Genomic DNA, 20,886 nt, shown 5'->3' with positions numbered 1-20,886 from the left:
TGTATGTTTTCTCTCCCTTTCTTCTGTGAGGTTTGTCGGCCTCCTGAGAGCACTGACTTCTCGCTCCATGTTGGTCCTGCAGTGACAGAGATACAAACAGAGGCAGTGAGTGAAATGCAGTCGTGGAACAAACTGAAACTCCCTCTATTAGTGGAATCAAACATGTCAACAAACACATTGTAGGTGTGTTACCATCAGTTTCTGGTGATAGTATCACATTTCAATGATGTGCTACAATGACAGTCGTAATGAAAAATACATATTGAAGAAGTATTGATAAGTGGAGAAAATATTTTACTCATAAAAAATTGTGAGTTCAATTTTTGATATTGTTGTTTCAATGTGTGCCGATAAAAAATTATGTTTGTATCTTCTTGTAACCTCTGAGTTTTTTTGGTTGTGAATGTAGATTCTGTGTATATGGAGGAGCCCGGGATGGAAAAGATAATGCTGCTGTTAACATGTTTTTAAAAACCAACCAGCTGAGCACACAGTTTCAATAACAGTGTAACAGTGACATTTTTCTCACCTTTTGTGTTGAAGTCATTGTTTCCTCTGTAGTGGCTGAGCTGAGTCCAAATGGCTGAAATTGTTCCTCTGTTGCTCCACCAGACTCTTCTCCTGTTACTCAGCTGTGACACAAAAAGTATATGCATTTTATCCCTGATAAAAAAAGCAGAGCAAATAAACATGACTAAACTCCTCAGTGACAACAATACCTATGAAACTTCAATGTGGAACCCGAGAAGCAGCTACAACAAGAAAGTCATCAGTTGACACAAGAACCTGAAAGGGAAAAAGCCACTGACCCCCCTGCATATCACTGCCTTTACCCAGTGGATGCTACACTCTGTATATATGGACCTCTATAGATCCACAAGTCCGGCTCACACTCAGTGGTAGCAGTATAAACTCAGCCACCTCAGGGCTCGCAAAATTTCAAAATCCCCGGTAGCCCTTCGGGCAGGGACTCTTCAGTTTTTGGTAGATCAAAATAAATTTAAGTAGCCCAAATAAAAAAAGGAGCAATTTTTTCCTGTTTTGCTTCCGTTACAATATTATACTTTAATGTACAATATTGTAACGGAAACAAAACATTAATCAAAAAATTGTTGAAACACAAATTACAATATTGTATAAAAATTACAATCATCAACTCAAATACTTGGTTGTAATTGAACAGAAATTTCTATGAACTTGTAAGAACTGTACAACAGGAATCAGTCTGTGTCAGATCCTGAATTTGAAATTTCCACTGAAATCACAGGTAAGAGGCAAGTGGCACCAAGATCTAGGCCATTTGCTTTTTGAAGTTTGCAAAGACTGCTAAATTTTGCCAGTGGTAGTTCACTCTTTGCAACATAGTAGGCTGTTCTAAACAGATTTTTCAGGTTGATTTTTAGTATGTTATTTGCAGACTGAGCAATTCAATTCAATTCAATCTTTATTGGCAGACTTCATGTCCATAAAAAACAAGACAGAAACACACACACATATATATCTATATGTAGATAAATAAGTATATAAAACATTAGTAAAAATATAATTTAATCAATTTCTTGCATTTCTCATGGGTTCTAATGGGGGCCTTTCTTAAAATTACTGGTCCCAGTAACAAAGGCACTTGTCGACTCAGAAATCGAGGGAAACCAACAACACACCCGGCAGAACATTATGTTATTTACACGGGTGCACATAAGTTGTCCGCATGTGCGCATTCACTGTCAAAATAAAAGACGCGCACAAGATAAGAAGTTGCAACGCGCGTTTGCGTCCATATAAAAGGCACTGTTTTTGTCCGCTAGAGTGGGATTTTCACGGCATATTCTGCACCAATTCTCTGTGCGTTCATCATTTCTTTGAAACCAGCTCACCTCCTGCAACCACTTCTCCTAGAATACGCGTTTCTTTTGTGGTTCGGACTCCTTCTGACATTTCTTTGGAGGTGGAGGAACACCAAAGTAATTGCTTAAAGGAGCTTCTTCAACATCTTTAAGAGTTCTAAACAAATGTCTGTCCTCCTCCAGAAAATCTTATGGACGCAAACACGCGTTGCAGCTTCTTATCTTGTGCGCGTCTTTTATTTTGACAGCGAATGCACACCTGCGGACCACTTATGTGCACCCCTGGTTATTTAGCTTGTCATATTCCAGCCACAGAAATTCTTTTGTCCATGAAACCATAAAGCTGCACTTTGCCTTATAGTCTGATTTGTCATAACTTTTCCGTTTTGTGGTAAGCTTTTCTTTGGCTGTCACTTCTTCACCCTGACCAGTCTTATTTGGCTCAGCAGAACTAAAATATATATCCTGCTGCTTTTACACACGCACTCACATAACGCTCAGCGATTCTCTGCGCGATCAGCCTCTCACATGTTAAAGCTTCCTGCGGAAGATTTCACTTGTCATGTTTGCATAGTTAACTAACGATTGATAAGACGATGTCAGATTGGTGCGCAAATTATCGTCACTCACCAATCAGTACTGTCGCTCTCTATACACAGTTCACGCGATTGCAAAGTGAAAGCAAAAAACAAACGCAAATTCAAATGCGATTTCAATATGTCACATATAGGGCTGCTCGATTATGGCAAAAATGATAATCACGATTATTTTCACTGAAATTGAGATCTCGATTATTTGATGATATTTGTTTAACAATAACAATGTATTGAATAATGGCTTTAAAGATTGTCAAAAATAGTATAAAATAGTGTGCAAATACTGATAACAGTGCAAATGTTTGCAATATAAAAAATAAAATGTAAACATCTATGTTTAGTGAACTTTGCCATGTCGCTCTGTGGTGCAGCTACGACACCAAGGTTTACACACTATGTCTACTTGATCCACGTCTGACTCCGCGAACCCATAATGTTTCCACACCACTGAAGGGTTTTTTACCTCTCTTTTCAACCAACGACAGTCACTCTCCTCTCCAAATAACTTCTGCTTAGCTTTCCGAGCTTCCCTCTGTTAGCTCCTCTTAATTGTTGTGCCGCGTGTTCGAAACGCAGAGAGGTGCGCTCGTTTTGCTACACGGAGCAGCGCGAGAGTAGAGCACGAGGGAGGTGCTAATAATCGGCTCAGTCATTTTTAATGATCGTTGAAAGCCCAGATCGTCATTTAGATTAAAATTCGATTAATTGAGCAGCCCTAGTCACATATTGACAGTGGCTCACCGATGCCAGTGACATATTTACCCAGCTACATTTCCGAAAGAATGCAAAAGCATTGACATATTTTTCCTTCCTATGATAGCCCGACGGGCAGGGCAGGGATAGATTCTGGTAGCCCGACTGGAAAAATCGCTAGCCCCGGGACGTCGGGCTAGCGATTTTGCGAGCCCTGCACCTGAAGCACCTCATTAGATTCCACCTACTCCACCCAGACAAGAAAAAAGGGTGGTTGTATGTATATATTTTCAGGAGCAGGAAGATGACAGTGACGTCCTAAGGTCACATGAGCTTGTGGGCCATGCAGACGTAGTCTTTTCTTAATCTTAAGCCTTGACTTTAAAATATATCCTGTTCCACAGTTGACCTTAATCTTACAGAGAATGCGATGAATTTATGGATAATTAAAGTCAGTAATATATCCACAAACACAACAAGAAAGTCAGTTAATGCTATCATTCTACTCTTCATTTGATCAGAAACAGTTATCACAATTTGTACATTTTCTTGTTACAAATATATGTAAGCATTTAGCCAAATTTAGTAATGCCAACAAAATGAAATAACAATATTTGTATCTTATATATGATACATCTATATATACACTGTCTTTGAGTGAAGATTTAAGGTGATAGGACATAAATAAATGCAACTTGAATCTTTACTGAAGCTCAGTATTTGACACAGAGTTCAAGTTCAATGCTGTAATAACTAATAATGATTAATATAATAATAACTGTAATATTGGCAATATAATATTTACATTACCAACATGAGATGACTTTAGTCTCATGAACAACATTAGCTAATGGTCATTTACTAGCTGATCTTAAAATGACTGTTCAGTACAGAAATGAAGCCCAACAATCACGTTTTTAAAGTCCTGCGGACTCAGTTTTGATGAAAAATACTTCAGCCTCATCTGACCCTTCTTCTCCAGCTGGGATATCAAAAGAGTCGGTGAAGTCAAGAGAAAGTGAACCTCAACAGCACCTAGCCACACGAGAAGTCCGATCACTTTCTCTCTAAGCTTCTTAGACTCAGAGCAAAAGTTGTCCGGCTTTGTGTGTCTGTCAAAACACTTTTTACAAATCCTGCTGGAATAGGTCTGGTTACAGCCACAGTCAAAGCACGATGGAAATAATTGAACAAGCAAGCAAACGTAGCCCTTTGGCACCCTTCGCAGTAGGCTTCCACTACTCTCTCTATAGGGCTTTGGAGTTGACGTCACGCCGCAATGTATTGTGGGAACGCTGCGCCATCTTCCGGGGCAACGAATCAAAACAAACACACTGTGTTATAACGGTGACTACAAGAAAAATGCTTAAAAGTAGCTCAAAAGAGTCAGCGAGTACAAGTCGTTAGTGCTGGGCGATATGACGATATATATCGTGTGGACGATAGAAAAGTGTCTATCGTGCCATTTGTCCTCTATCATTTCTAACCCAAATTTTATAAATTATTACATAAAATATATAATAAACCCTTTACAACCAGCTGGAGCAGGCACACTCCGTTTTCCCTAACTGTTTTTAAATCCCTGTAGAACTGGAACCACGTATGGCAGTGCAATATTTTTTTTTGCATGTGAAACCGGAAGAGTTGTACTTACATCTTATGCCATTAGCTTGTCCTAGGTCACGGTTTCCTTCCACATATAGCTTTGCAAAAATTGCATAAGAAGCACTTGCAGCAACAAAAACATAATATTCCAGAAACACGCTTTGCCGATGTTCATAACACTTCCTACGTTGGCATATACGTCAGCGCGAATTGTTACATGTCCGCCATTACCTGCCCGAAACCGGAAGTGATGTTATTTTCGCGAAAGGGCCTTATAAGCCAATGTTGATGTTTTTAAAAGTCATGTTTGACTTTATGCTTTTCTGTATCGTTTCTGGGATGCTTAGAACTCAAATTACACTGTTGGAAATATTATAATGCATCAAAATAAACTATTTATTTTCATTTTTCCTGTAGTATATAAAAATTAGTGTATCTCAAAAATAAAACTATGAAGACACTCAAAATAAATTTCTCGTGGTTGGAAACTTTTGTATTTACAGTTTTGAGGGATACACCTCTTAAATTTTTTTTTACTAAAAATATATGTAAAAAAACAAAACAAAAAGATCATCAATTTTTTGTAGTTTATTGCACTACAAGTTTTTCCAATTTATGTAGTTACTATGGACCTAATGCATACATATGCACACATATTATTAAAATTTGGGCTATAACGGTTGTATTGATATATAGAAACTTGAAATGCTCCCACAAATGGCACTACAGCATGTAAAAACATAAAGATAAGCTCGGGCGAACTTGGTTCTATGGTAGGTCTTAAAGGGTTAAATAGCCTGTGGCAAATATATTAGTGTTGTCTTCTCAATATACATGCTCTTAACTTTATGCAAGAGAAAATAAAGTAATAAAAAAATGATATTTTTCGCAAAGAAACTCCGTCTTGTGGTTTGCGAGCTGGTCCTGCTGTACGTGCACCCAGATATGCGACATACTTTACAGCAGGGGTCACTAACAGGCGGACCGGGGTCCGAGTCCGGACCCAGTCGCCATCTTATATGGACCCGGACCTATAGTTAACAAAATATTAAATTATATTTAATTTTGACGGGGCGATTCAATTTTAAGCGGTAACGTTACATTGTATTAGACTAGGGAACATACAAACCAATTGTGTGCGAGTTAAGCCACCCACGTGACACTACTTAGCCAATCACATCTGCGCATTCAAAGCGATCGCAATGCTGAGTGCAGACACAGAAAGACAGAGGAAAGAGACGGTGAGAGGCGAATGACAAGCGAGACGACTAACGATACAGTGAGACAAGACGTGAGTGGGAGTCACAAGAGGTAAAACAACTATGGCGCTTTCAAAGAAGAGAAAAGTAGACACCGAAAATAAAACTTTCAAGACTGAACTGACGCATATATGTTCATTCTTCCGGCCGCAAGCAGCAAACCAGTGTGTCTCATATGTTCAGAAACCGTGGCACTGATTAAAAGTGGCAATGTCAAACGCCACTATGAGACAAAGCACAAAGCTTTTGAACAATCAGATGCAGGTGTTGTCAAAGAGTGCATGAGTGCAGTAGCAGAAACATTACTTGAGGGTAAACAAAAAGAAGAGCTTTGTGACAAAATAAAGCAAATACCTATGTCAGCATCAACAGCCACAAAGAGAAGTGAAATATTAGCTCAGGATGTCCCAGCTGGAAGAAGCTATTCATAAGACACCATGTGTAGGCTTGGCTGTAGATGAGTCCACTGATGTGTCTGACAATGCTCAGCTGTTAGTTTATGTAAGGTTGTTCAACAATGATAAGAAAGACTTCTGTGAAGACCTGCTAGGTGTAACTTCCCTTCAGATCACTACAAGAGGAGAGGATATATATCTACCTGGCCATTAAGAAAATGTTAACAAAGCGAGGAATAGAGCCAAACCAAGTGGTTTCAATAACCACAGATGGAGCCCCTGCTGTGATGGGGAGAGAGAAAGGAGCTGTAGCAAGAATGAAAGAGGACAATCCTGAGCTAATCTCTTATGTATTATTCATCAGTCTGTCCTATGCTCCACCCTGTCAGATGCGTATGCTGAGGTGATGAAAACAATGATGAAAATGATCAATTTTCTCAGGGCATCTTCTTCTTGTCAGCATCGCATGCTCAGGGAATCTCTCAGAGAAGTTGATGCACATGCTGATGATCTTCTGCTTCACAACAATGTGAGATGGCTCAGCAAAGGCAGGGCATTGGAGCGATTTTGATCCATCAGAAGTGAAGTAGCAGCTTTCTTGGAAGAGCTGGAAAGTCAGAAAGCAACAAACTTTTCTCTCTTTTTAAATGATGGGAAAAACATGGATATTGTGGCCTTTTTGGTTGATATCACTTCACACCTGAATGAACTGAATTTGAAGCTGCAGGCCAAGGACAATTCAATCTGTGAACTGATGACAGCTGTCCGCTCCTTTCAGAGGAAACTTGAAGTGTTCAAAGAAGACCTGCAAGGAGACTATGCACACTTCCCAACAGTGATGGAACAGGTTCAGGGACAGAGAGATGTGTCCTCTTTTGTTGACTTTGTTGATAAGCTGATTGAAAACTTCAGCAAACGTTTTGATAGCTTCAGCTTTGGACAGCAGCTCACCATGTTCATAAAGAACCCATTTCTCATCACTGATGTCAGAGGGTTCTCAAAGGAAGTCACACAGCACTTCAAGTGGGCAAAAGCTGGGTCTCTTCAAATGCAGCTGGTTGATCTCCAAGCAGATGTGGCCCTGAAAGAGCAGTTTGGAAGAACTGAACCGGCCACTTTCTGGCTCCAAATGGTCTCTGAGACAGCTTTTGGACTACCTCACCAACCGACCACAGTATGTGAGGACTCAGGGCTGTGTGTCGGACAGGGTCGTCTGCAGTACGGGGGCCCCACAGGGAACGGTTCTGGCTCCGTTCCTCTTCACCATCTACACTGCAGACTTCTCCCACAACTCCACCCAGTGCTTCCTGCAGAAGTTCTCTGATGACTCTGCAATAGCCGGCCTTATCAGTGATGGGGACGACAAGGAGTACAGAGGACTGACTCAGGACTTTCTGGACTGGTGCCAGCTGAACTACCTCCAGATCAATGCCAGTAAAACCAAGGAGCTGGTGGTAGACTTCCGCAGGCACAAACATCCTCCACTGCAACCACTGAACATCCAAGGTATGGACATTGAGGCTGTGGACAGCTACAGGTACCTTGGTGTTCATCTGAACAGCAAACTGGACTGGACTCATAACTCAGACGCCCTCTACAGGAAAGGGCAGAGCAGACTGTACCTGCTGCGGAGACTCAGGTCGTTTGGAGTGGAGGGCCCACTCCTGAAGACCTTCTATGACTCTGTGGTGGCCTCAGCCATCTTTTATGGTGTGGTCTGCTGGGGCGGCAGCATCTCTGCCGGGGACAGGAAGAGACTGAACAGGCTGATCCGCAGGGCCAGCTCTGTTCTAGGATGCCCTCTGGACCCAGTGGAGGTGGTGAGTGACAGGAGAATGGTGGCTAAGCTGTCATCCCTGTTGGACAACATCTCCCACCTCATGCAGGAGACTGTGACAGCACTGAGCAGCTCCTACAGGCTGCGGCACCCACGGTGTGGGACGGAGAGATTTCGCAGGTCTTTCCTCCCCACTACTGTCAGACTCCACAACAAAGACTAACTGATCAAACACACACATCCACACATGTGCAATAACACTAATGTGCAATAATCTTTCTGGCATCGTTGTATTTTTACTCAGTTGTATAAAGCATTTGTATTCTATTTTTATCTTATTGTATATTTTATTCTACTATATATAGTATTTTATTCTATTCTGTACAGTTGTGTACTGTATTTATTCTTATTTTATGTTATTCTAATTTTTGCTTCATAACTTTTGCACTGTCCACTTCCTGCTGTGACAAAACAAATTTCCCACGTGTGGGACTAATAAAGGTTATCTTATCTTATCTTATCTTCTTTCCCAAATCTGAGGAAAGTAGCCCTGTACATCTTGACCATGTTTGGCTCCACATACAGCTGTGAGGCAGCTTCCTCCACAATGAACATAATAAAAACTAAATATCGTTCCAGGCTCACCAATGAGCACCTACACATGTGTATGAGAATGGCACTGACACCATTCCAGCCTAGATTTAAAATCCTAGTAAAGCAAACTAAAGCTCAATTCTCTCACTGAACAACAGAAAGTGGGGAAGTGGAAAATAAGGGGGAAAGAAAGAGAAACTGTAAAATTGTTAAAATGTTTTGATGTTATCTGTTAAAAATGTATTGAGACTGTTAAGTCGAGATGTAAAAGGTAAAGAAAAAGGGAAACTCAAGCTGCTGCTATTTTTTTTCTGAAATTAAGCACTTTGTTCTAAGATGCACAATTTAGCCATTTTATTTATTTTCTCTGATTCATCTTAAACAGCAGCCCTATATCTATTGTAGGCCTACTGTGTGTTTCAGTGTTAACAATAAATTTTGTTGAAATGTTTTTAACTTGTATTTTCATTGATTTGACAGACTATTGTTCATACATTCAGATATTAATTTTAAAAAAAAGAAGGCTGCTTCTTTATCACAATCATAACGTAAGTTAGACATTATGATGTCCCGGACCTCTGCTTGAGAAGATTTTCTCCAACTGGACCTCCTCAAATTTTAGTTTAATATCCCTGCTTTACAGTAACTCAAAACAAAGACTGCACCCTCGGCACTTGGTTTTTATAGACTGCGTACTTTCTAGATGACCACAGGTCAGGTGGTATATCGTGATATATATCGTTATCATGATATAAAATAATTCATATCGAAGAATGAAAAATAACATGTATGTGCTAACTTTCTAAACACTTTGTTACATTTATGATAAAGTAGATAAAACATATTTGTGTTGGCTCATTAGTTTTTGTCTTTAAATTAACTTTGTCTGTGTGCGTTTCAGGTACTGCACTCTCAAAGACTGAATGAACCAGCATTGCAGCCATAGGTCACTGTGAGCATCACAGGGAAGATTGAAGCTGCCCACTGCACTTGGATGGTCGGAGTCGTGGAGACCTGCAGCCATGTCGCTGCTCTTCTGTCTAATGTAGAAGCAACAGTGCGGATCTGTGGCACAAGGACTGTTACAGATGAACCTGCATACTGGGTTTTGCTGGGTAGTATGACCAAGTTACAGCCAGAGGTTGGCCATAAGATACACCTCTCCTCTTCAGCTGCCCAAAAAAAGGCTCTTGATCAAAACATAAACAGACCATTATTGATCTAATACCGAAGCCGTACCAGTGGTTCTCACCACACCGCAGTCAAGCACAACAGTAATCTCTAACGCTGACGATCTAAAGCCCTCTTCCTTGGCCAGGCGGTGACTACACGAAGCGACTACAGACTACAAAAGATTTAAAGATAAACAATTAATTCTCTCATCTGCCAAAAAACTGAAAGGTACCAATCTTTAAATCAACGAGGATTTTTCAGAGTCCATCAGGAAGAAGAGGAAAGAACTGTTACCACAGCTGAGAGCGGCCAGAGACAGAGGTGATATTGCCGTCCTGAAATATGACAAATTAATTGTTAAACCGAGGTCACAGAACGCTGGAATTAATATTTAGACTTCAGCAATGTTGTCATTTGTAGCTGTTGAGATCGATAAATATAAGATTCAGGAAATTCAGTCACTGTTGTCAACAAATACGATAACTGTGCTGGCTATTTCCGAGACTCATTTAGACGATGCTTTTAAGAATAATGAATTTGAAATAAACGGTTATAAGTTGTATAGGAAGGACAGAAACAGATTTGAAGGGGGCGTAGCCCTATACATTAATGATAGTATGGCAAGCAAACTACGTATGGACTTAACGCTTGACGATCTGGAAATTGTGTGGGTTCAGTTGCACCCGCTCTATGGCAGGCCTGTATTAGTAGGTTGCTGCTATAGACCCCCAAGTATTAATATCTTGTATGTAGAACAAATCTGTGAAATGCTGGAAAGAGTAACTGAGGAAAACAAAGACATGTTCTTATTAGGAGACTTTAATATCAATTGGTCAGTTCCTTCTTGTCCTTTAAGGAAAAAGATAAGTTCATCAGCGTCGGCTTGTTGCCTGTCTCAGATGATCACCATTCCCACCCGGGTCACGGTCAACGCAGGAGGTCATAGGTCATCATCATGTATTGATCACATATATACAAATGTTCCTGAGCATTGCTCTAATATTGTTTCTATTCCAGTTGGTTATAGTGACCATAATCTTGTAGGTTTGACCAAGAAAATGAAACCACTGAAAACTGCACAAAAGATTATTTTTCATAGATCATACAAAAATTTCAATGCAGATAAGTATATTAATGACGTAAAAGAAATTCATTGGATTGACATCTGCTTCGAGCATGACCCTGATATGGCATTATCTATGTTTATTGAAAACTTTTGCTACCTGGCTGACAAACATGCCCCCTTAAAAAGATTTACTACTACGCACCTTGGCTAGATAATGAACTTAAGGCTGCAATGTCTGAAAGGGATATAGCAAAAGCAAAAGCACATAAGTCTGTCAGTCCACAAGAGTGGGCAAGATATCGCGAGTTAAGAAATCAAATAACTAAATTGAATAGGTGCAAGAAGAGAGAATATTATCAACTCAAGCTCAAGGAGGCCAATAAGGACAGCAAGAAGGTGTGGAAAGTTTTAAATAATATAATGGGTAGAGATCTTGCTCCGGTGGTGTCTCACATCTACACGGGTGGTACGTTTATAAGTAAAGCTGAGGACATAGCCAATTATTTTGTGAATTACTACAGTAATAAAATAACAAATTTAAAATCTAATATGAGCAGAGGTGATCCCACCTTATCACGTCGTCTTATACAGGATGTTATCATGAATAATAAGCAATGCCAATTTAAGTTTGAGGCAGTGAATGCGGAGATGGTAGAGCGCTTATTGATATCACTTCCTGACGATACATCGTATGGCTCGGATAACACAGACAGTAAACTGCTCAAAGTTGCAGCTAAGTTTGTGTCCCTTCCTATATGTCACATATTTAATAGATTTTTGGCATGCAGCTTATTTCCATTGCAGTGGAAAGAATCGAAAATAATTCCCAATCCTAAAAACAAGAATGCCGTTTTTAATGGTGTCAATAGCAGACCTATTAGTCTACTCCCCATTCTAAGTAAAATTATGGAGAGGATTGTCTATGAACAAATTCAACATTACCTAACCGAAAATCAGTTACTCACTCAGTTTCAACATGCTTACAAACCTGGTTATTCCACCAGTTCAGCTCTCATTCACATGACAGATAACTGGTATAGATACTTAGATAATGGGAATTTGGTCGGGGTTGTATTTTTGGATTTTAGTGCTGCATTTGATTTGATAAATCATGATCTTTTGATAGATAAACTAAAATGTTATGGATTCTCACCAGCTGCTTTATGCTGGATGGAAAGTTATTTGTCTGGAAGAAGGCAAAAGGTTTATTATAATGGTTATTTCTCGGAGGGCTGTGAAATGAACTGTGGTCTACCCCAAGGCAGCTGCCTCGGTCCACTTCTCTATTCAGTCTTCACGAATGATTTGCCGTACGTCCTGGATAAATCTCATCTTGTAATGTATGCTGATGATTCCACCATGTTTTATTCAGCCAGTAGCTACTCTGAATTGACAAGCATATTACAACTAGATTTGCTGAACGTGTTTGACTGGATAAGTAAAAACAACATGATTTTAAACGTGTCTAAATCCAAATCCATGTTAATAGGAAGTAGAGTACGCTTAGTCAACAGCCCACAAATAAATCTTTCCATAGCTGGATCAGTATTGGAACAGGTCACCCAGATTAAATTACTTGGTGTTACCATAAACCACCACCTTTCATGGTCTCAGCACATCAACTCTGTTATTAAGAAAATGAGACAGGGTATAGCTATAGCTAGGAAATGCTCCTTTTATATTACTTCTTCAATTTTGAAAGATGTCATTGATGCACTAGTATTATCTCATCTAGAGTACTGCTCAATCATTTGGTCGGCAGCTAATAAGACAGATCTGAACAGACTTCAGTTAGTCCAAAACAGGGCGGCCAGATTAGTGTTAATAAAATGCACGATAAACTTTCTTGGCTTTCTGTACAAGCTAAATTATACTATGGCTTACTTGTATTTTTAAAGAAAGCAATACTGGTAAACACACCACACTTTTTTTATGCTCAGTTGCAGTATCCAGATGAAATACATAATCATGCTACACGATTCTCAACTAACCACAATTTAGTAACTCCTCGAGTTAAAAGTAACTTTATGAAAAACTGTTATATTTAGAGCATCTTTTCAGTGGAATAAGTTGCCTTATGCAATTAGAGAATTGGCTTCTGTTCATACTTTTAAAAATCACCTAAAAGCCTATTTAGGCCGTTTTTAATTTATTTGTAAATATTGTAAGAGGGTAATGTCACTTGTAATGGAAATTGTGTATTTTGTTTGAGTGTTTTTTATATATCAGGGCTCTAGACTAACTTTTTGCCATGGGCGCACCGGTGCGCCTAACTTTAAAAAGTTAGGCGCACCGGCACAAAAGTTAGGCGCACTCAAATTTTTCAACCGCATCGCTTAAACTGCAGTTTTACATGTGTGTTTTTTTGGGGGGGAAGTTGCAGTCCATACAGACAATATTCATTTCTAAATTATTAACTAACAATCTTGTGCTTAAAGTGCTTTGTCAATATTGTAGAAAATATTAAACTTAATCATCATCTCGGCCTCCTCTGACGACCTGTTTGCTGCTGCCTGCTGCTGAAAGAACAGTGGGGAGAGGGGACACTTGGGCAGTGCATTTATTGCCGCATATACAGGGAGTGCAGAATTATTAGGCAAATCAGTATTTTGTCCACATCATCCTCTTCATGCATGTTGTCTTACTCCAAGCTGTATAGGCTCGAAAGCCTACTACCAATTAAGCATATTAGGTGATGTGCATCTCTGTAATGAGAAGGGGTGTGGTCTAATGACATCAACACCCTATATCAGGTGTGCATAATTATTAGGCAACCTCCTTTCCTTTGGCAAAATGGGTCAAAAGAAGGACTTGACAGGCTCAGAAAAGTCAAAAATAGTGAGATATCTTGCAGAGGGATGCAGCAGTCTTAAAATTGCAAAGCTTCTGAAGCGTGATCATCGAACAATCAAGCGTTTCATTCAAAATAGTCAACAGGGTCGCAAGAAGCGTGTGGAAAAACCAAGGCGCAAAATAACTGCCCATGAACTGAGAAAAGTCAAGCGTGCAGCTGCCAAGATGCCACTTGCCACCAGTTTGGCCATATTTCAGAGCTGCAACATCACTGGAGTGCCCAAAAGCACAAGGTGTGCAATACTCAGAGACACGGCCAAGGTAAGAAAGGCTGAAAGACGACCACCACTGAACAAGACACACAAGCTGAAACGTCAAGACTGGGCCAAGAAATATCTCAAGACTGATTTTTCTAAGGTTTTATGGACTGATGAAATGAGAGTGAGTCTTGATGGGCCAGATGGATGGGCCCGTGGCTGGATTGGTAAAGGGCAGAGAGCTCCAGTCCCACTCAGACGCCAGCAAGGTGGAGGTGGAGTACTGGTTTGGGCTGGTATCATCAAAGGTGAGCTTGTGGGGCCTTTTCGGGTTGAGGATGGCGTCAAGCTCAACTCCCAGTCCTACTGCAAGTTTCTGGAAGACACCTTCTTCAAGCAGTGGTACAGGAAGAAGTCTGCATCCTTCAAGAAAAACATGATTTTCATGCAGGACAATGCTCCATCACACGCGTCCAAGTACTCCACAGCGTGGCTGGCAAGAAAGGGTATAAAAGAAGAAAAACTAATGACATGGCCTCCTTGTTCACCTGATCTGAACCCCGTTGAGAACCTGTGGTCCATCATCAAATGTGAGATTTACAAGGAGGGAAAACAGTACACCTCTCTGAACAGTGTCTGGGAGGCTGTGGTTGCTGCTGCACGCAATGTTGATGGTGAACAGATCAAAACACTGACAGAATCCATGAATGGCAGGCTTTCGAGTGTCCTTGCAAAGAAAGGTGGCTATATTGGTCGCTGATTTGTTTTTGGTTTGTTTTTGAATGTCAGAAATGTATATTTGTGAATGTGGAGATGTTATATTGGTTTCACTGGTAAAAATAAATAATTGACATGGGTATATATTTGTTTTTTGTTAAGTTGCCTAATAATTATGCACAGTGTTAGGGGTTCAATGTTGAGAGAGGAATCCATAAATAACCACAGATCCAGGCGTGTGCAATTTAGACGGCATTTTAATGAATACACATGTGTGAGTTCAACAACCCAATCAGTGTTGAACTGTCTTTACCCTATTCAGACAACAGTTTTATAGGGTTAAGATAGTACAGCCCCCTTTTCTGTTGCTAGGCAGATTTAAACAAAGCATACGTCAACTCAAAACCACAAATGTTCTGTCAACAACCTTTAACATAGTTTTAAAGAACATTGTCTTCGGGTCGGTGCTTCCCCTCAGCTCGTCTTCGCTGTCGCTTATCTCCTAGGACATCTGTTGCACTTCCTCTAAGTACGTCGGCACAATTCTGCATTTGCAGCAAAAATACATCTTCACTTCTGCCCTACCAAAATAGATCTACTATGGTGTGTATGTGTGTGTGCGTACACGTGCGGGGGCGCGTGCATGCTGTGTACTGTGTACGTGTCATGACCTCTCACTGTCTGTAGGTGTATGTCTCGTCTGTCTGTACGTGCAGAGTTTGCATCTGCTTTCTGAACCTTAGTTGACCTCTACTTAAGCAACCAACCAGGCTAAGGCCATCCTGTGTGTAATGATCTTGACTTATATGTAAAATATATAAACAACTGTTTCAATCTACCACAACTACTTAAGGCTTAATCCGCAATAAATGCATAATAAACACCCTACTCTTTGGCTTGCACTTAAACTCTGGCTTCAGTTTCACTTCTGCAAAAGCATGCTCTGCAGACGCGTTTCCTGTCTCATTTTGGCACAGAGTGTATTTTCCTGTCTTCTGCCCTCTACACAGAAACACTGAGATCATAGAAGCATTAAAAACATTTCCAATTATAGATTCAACTCAACCGTTTAAAGTGGTTCTTCTTGGACCTGTAATAAAGACTATAACCATATATTTGAACATCTGAATGCATCTAAATGCAACATCACTATTAACATGAAATGTTAATGATGATTATAAAAATAGCAGCAAATAATAGCAGTAAAATATTTCTCCCCTTCACAACAGTAATAGTCACCTGCACACACAGATATCCCCCTAAAATAGCTAAAACTTAAAACAAACTAAAAACTACTTCCAAAAACATTCAGCTTTGATATTAATGAGTTTTTTGGGTTCATTGAGAACATGGTTGTTGTTCAATAATAAAATTATTCCTCAAAAATACAACTTGCCTAATAATTCTGCACTCTCTGCACTTTTTTTTTTTTTTTACCCGAACAGTTGGTCGCACCACTGAAAAATTTGGTCGCACTCTAGAGCCCTGTATATTTTTTCTATACTTACATGCTTATATTTTCAGAATTGTAAAACCTTATTGTGGATGTAAAAGCCAAATTATGTGGATATTTTGCATCCACTTCATTGTGTAACATCTTATTCGATAGTATTTGATGGTTTGGGCCCCAGGAACACTAGCAACCGCTATTGTGGAAGCTAATGGGGTTCCTTGTAAATAAACAAATATACAAACCATCCGTATTGAAAGGTAAAAGTAGCCGTCTTCAAAAAAGAAAAATCCTACCTGCTACTGTGGAAGAGTTGTCACTGCTATAGGGCTTTGGAGCGTGATGTCACAGGGGTGGGTGTGGAAAGGATTTCGGCCTGATGCACCATTTTCCGGGTCCAAACAAAGCGCAAGCGAAAAAGGAGCGAAGGCACACACAACAGCCATGGTTCATACTTGCTATGTTGTCAGCTGCAATGTTCGATCGCACGACCTGCACTGGAATAAGCTTAAAAATGGTTTGTCTTTTTTATTCTTTCCCAACCTGGAAGCATCATGAGGGAGCTTATATGGCAGACCTTACAAAAGAAGGCGTCTAGCCTGGATAGCAGCCATGAGACGGCTTGATATCCATTTCGCTTCCATCTCCAGATATCTGTTGGTGTGCTCCAGACATTTTCACTCCGGTAAGTTCTGTATGTTCATATCACTCTTTATAGCTTAATAATATTATCGTTGGGGCTCTTGGAGGTTATAGAAATTGTGAACAAACATAGAATTGAGTGACTGTGCAGACATGCGTGCTATGTAACGATTTGCTAACTCTTTCGCACAACTGTAGGGAAGCCTGCCTATGAAATGAATCAAACAAATCCAGACTGGTTACCAACGTTACACATAGGGCACTCTGAAATCCGAACGTGAGGGTTAGGGTAGGGCTGTGCGATATGACCAAAATCTCATATCCCGATATAAGAATTCTATCGTCCGATAGAACGATATAAATCACAAAAATGTAACACTTTCTGTAAATTTTGTGAATCTCGGGCAGCTCGACTTGCGGGAAGTGTTTCCAGCTGCGTGTCATGTAGCTGGAGTGGAGTATTTTAAAAGATGGATAAAACTATACATTTTTAGACATAAGTGGTAACCCTTTCACTCCTTTGATTTTTTCCTCGTGTCTTTTCTTTGACTTTTCATCAAGTCTGTCTTTGTACAGTCCGGCATTGTTCTCCTTAGTTTTGTACATTCCTTTTTTGGGAGGCAAAGAAAAAACAACAAGGTATTGGAACCAGAGAATGAACGTTTTGCGGTGCTGCAAATGCTTGCATTTGATGTGGTACTTGGATTGTTTTGCCACGAGTTATCGGCATGCAATGCGCAAAAGTCATAGGGTCTGTCAATCTCTATTGGATACTTTGCTGGAACACAGTAAAGCTGTGGGTTGTGGGAATGACCCATAATGTTTTATCTAGGGGTCAAGATTTATGGCTGTAGTGCACTGCCATGTAAATAATTTGCATTTACTGAATATGTCCTGACTGAGTACCACTGTTCAAAAGTTGAATAAAGAAACGAACTAATTTTTGCCTTTTTAAAAAAAAGAAAATTAAAACCACTTTGTAGAACATCACATCAGTTACAATGTAGAATCCATGACATTTTGCCATTTGTGAACTATAAATGTTTACACAAAATCATGACAGCGTTTACATGATATCACCCACTACTTAATTTACTGTATCTCTTGAAAAATTACTGCTATTTATACAGCAAAGACTTTAGAATATTTAACAGGAGCAAGTTTCATTTTCCCCTGGTTTTACTACCACACTGTTCACCCTCACATAGAAGAAGTAATCTGATTGGCATGGTGGTATGTTTGAAGCAGGTCCCTTGTGTAGCGCTGGAACCCAGTCACAATGTGTTTCATCCGTTACATAGGCTGGTTTGCCTGCAATAATGCCAAATAATTAGCAACTCTATGAATAGAAGGTAGTTCTGTAAAATCCCTCAGTAAGATGTTTGTTCTAATTTGCTATGACCACAGAGCACATCGAAAATAAAACTAAAAGGCTATAAAGAGTGATATGAACATATTTAGAACTTACTGGAATGAAAATGTCTGTAGTACACCAACAGATATTTGGAAATGGAAGAAAACTGGATATCAGTTCGTCTCACAGCTGCTATCCAGGCTAGACGCAGTAACATCCATTACACGAGCTGCCTCGTGTTGCTTCCAGGTTGGGAAAGAATGAAAAGCTAAACCATTTTCAAGCTTATTCCCTTGCCGGTCGGGCGATCGAACCTTGCAGCCAGTGTTGGGGAGTAACGGAATACATGTACCGCCGTTACGTATTTAGAATACAAAATATGAGTAACTGTATTCCGTTACAGTTACCGTTTAAAAAGGTGGTATTCAGAATACAGTTACTTTGTTGAAATAAATGGATTACACGGCGGTACTTTCCTGTTTCATATTGTCGCGGGTCAGGATTATTTGGGTTTGTTTGACAGCTATGTTCTGTTGTTCCAGGCGGCAGCGTTACGGTTGCCATGGTTACAGGGTGACGTGCTCTCTCTCTGCGTGTTTCCTGGGTGAGAGAGCGCTTTTTTGTTGTTGTTGTGCTAAGCTAAAAGGCAGAATGCTACAGGCATGGCCCTAAAGAATGTAGCCTCATGGGCAGTGTAGTCCGTGCTGCAGGGAGAATGGATTACCATACACGTTATGTGTCTGTGAGCGAGGGAGGGAGAGAAAGGAAAAGTCTGAGCTGTCACGGAGGAAAAACGGGAGCTGGAAGCATGTAAATATAATAATAACCACTGCAGCCAAGAAGAGTGCCTGATGAGCCCAGTTGTAAGTAAGCTATTAAGACTCGACTGTACACTGTGTTCGTGTTTTCCTCCGAAAATAATAAGTTCCGTTGGAGCAGCCTTTCAACGCCTCTCTCAAGTTGACCCAGACAACAAAGTAAAGCTATTTTTCGGCTACCAGCCCGACACGGAACCCACCGTGTTAGCCAGATCCCTTTACTACGGTTCGGAGCCGCGGACCTTCAGTAACAGTAATAAATCACAGCAATAGTACATTCACGTAGTTGTAAACAGCATGATAATATATTAAGTAATCCAAAGTATTCAGAATACGTTACTGTCATTGAGTAACGTAACGGAATACGTTACAGAATACATTTTGGGGCATGTATTCAGTATTCTGTAATGGAATACATTTTAAAAGTAACCTTCCCAACACTGCTTGCAGCCGACCACACAGCAAGTACGAACCATAGCTGATGTTATCCATGTGCTTTCGATCCTCTGTCGCTTGAGCTTTGCCCCGGAAAATGGCGCATCAGGCCAAAATCCTTTCCACGCCCACCCCCGTGACATCACGCTCCAAAGCCCTTGGGCCCCTTCTCAGTAAGCTTCCACTACTCTCACGTGGGATTGCGCTCCCCCACGCTTCTACCTGTGGCTTCATGTCCTGGGGGTGGGGGTTGGCTGTTCTCCTGCCCTGCACCTCTTCCTTTTGTTCATATTCCAAGACTATTTTTCTTTATGTATTCTTTCCCCCTAGCAACCGCCATATTATGATGTTGCAAGCAATCACAAACTCTACAGTATGTCTAACTCCAGTGTATACCAAGCAATCTATTATTCTCAACAGAGCTAAACTCAACATAAACTGAACCCACATTAAAGTTAGCTCGATGCTTACCTTTAGATGAGCCCACAAACCGAGAGAAACTCCGTGATGAAGCAGGAAGTTTTTCCAAACACAGGAAAGAGATCAGGGAGCAGAGACCCACGTGGTTCACGCTGATCTCAGCTACGATCCAGGAGACAAGGGTGTGCAGATCGATGCAGATATCGATCCCAACGTCGGTAGTGGTATATGTTCCTGTAAGTTCACTACTTTACTCCCGTTTCATGAAAAAGCAGCTCTCTCTGCTCGACTCCTCTCCTGCAGACACACTTAGCTCCGCCCCCTATACCCGGCTCCGCTGTGATTTGTTGCTGTGCGGTCACGTGACTCAGCTGCACAACGTAACCCCGTGGAGTGTTATTTCAAAAGTAGCGCCAATCTCCTTTTCCTAAACTCTTTTCCTTGGCCTCGATGAAAACGTCATCGTGGGGAGGACAACTGCTAAGAACTCAGGAAAAGAGAGGAGCTGTGCTGAGAATTTGAACAGCCTTACACTCGTCTCTCTGTAACAATGTGACACCGGATGTCCGCCTGTTGAAACTACATTGTGCTGAAGATGGACTACAAAACAAACATCTTATTTCGTCACAATGTGTTTTAACCCTGTTGTTTTATAGAGGTCATATAAACGAGAACAGTCTGTTAAAAATATTGCTTCATTATTAAGTTTGAATTTTAAGAAGAACGAACAGTTAGGGTCAGATTTACTAACATCTGCAGCAGCTCAAAGACATCTTTTGATGTTAAAGAGCTGCTAGATTTACTGAAGAGACTGTCCTAAAAGTCTCCAGTCAGTCCTCAAGCTGTGTTTTGAGGTGAGCCCCACTTATTTTTCCTACATAATACAGTTTATATGAAGCTGAAAAGAATTTTGCTTCTTATTTTTTAATAGTGCACACAGCTAACTCTCTCTGCTGAATATGTAAAAAATAAAAGTGTTACTGTGTTACATGCCTGAA

The 20,886-nt window shown here is 40.4% G+C and overlaps 1 protein-coding gene and 1 long non-coding RNA gene across 2 annotated transcripts in view; both read right to left on the bottom strand.

Annotated features, from left to right (window-relative positions):
* The window catches only part of LOC102078817 (zinc finger protein 665), a 1,047,781-nt gene that overhangs the window by 669,821 nt on the left and 357,074 nt on the right, over window positions 1-20,886 (bottom strand). The window lies entirely within an intron of this gene.
* Window positions 21-20,196, bottom strand: LOC109200539 (uncharacterized). The gene is made up of 3 exons (XR_002060702.2): window positions 19,940-20,196; window positions 530-632; window positions 21-76 (listed from the first exon to the last, which is right to left on the bottom strand). It is a non-coding gene; the product is annotated as an uncharacterized LOC109200539 (long non-coding RNA).

Source organism: Oreochromis niloticus, linkage group LG3 (assembly GCF_001858045.2).
Source record: "Oreochromis niloticus isolate F11D_XX linkage group LG3, O_niloticus_UMD_NMBU, whole genome shotgun sequence".
NCBI classification, from domain to species: domain Eukaryota; kingdom Metazoa; phylum Chordata; class Actinopteri; order Cichliformes; family Cichlidae; genus Oreochromis; species Oreochromis niloticus.
Note: the sequence above shows the minus strand (reverse complement) of the source record. Positions and strands in the feature narration are given on the sequence as shown.